The sequence below is a fragment of the Protopterus annectens genome, chromosome 10.part0 (genome assembly GCF_019279795.1).
Source record: "Protopterus annectens isolate FY-2018-M chromosome 10.part0, PAN1.0, whole genome shotgun sequence".
Taxonomy (NCBI): Eukaryota; Metazoa; Chordata; order Ceratodontiformes; family Protopteridae; genus Protopterus; species Protopterus annectens.
The window spans coordinates 1725529431-1725529662 of NC_056744.1; positions in this window are offsets into that span (position 1 = coordinate 1725529431).

Consider the following 232-nt stretch of genomic DNA (forward strand, 5'->3'; position numbering starts at 1 on the left):
GGCAATGTAGCCTTAAGCATTCAGAGAGCTTATTTTATTACCCAAAAATGAACATTATAGGAAGGTTTTTTTTTTGGTTCAGATTAACAAAATTCTCAGAAAATTTTGACTCAGATGTTAATTCAATTAGCTATGTTAAGGGATTTTGAATATATGAAAAAGCTAAATCTATCAAGACAAAATTGTAATCATTATTTCACCTCTTCTGTACTAGTAATGAATGTGCTCCTCT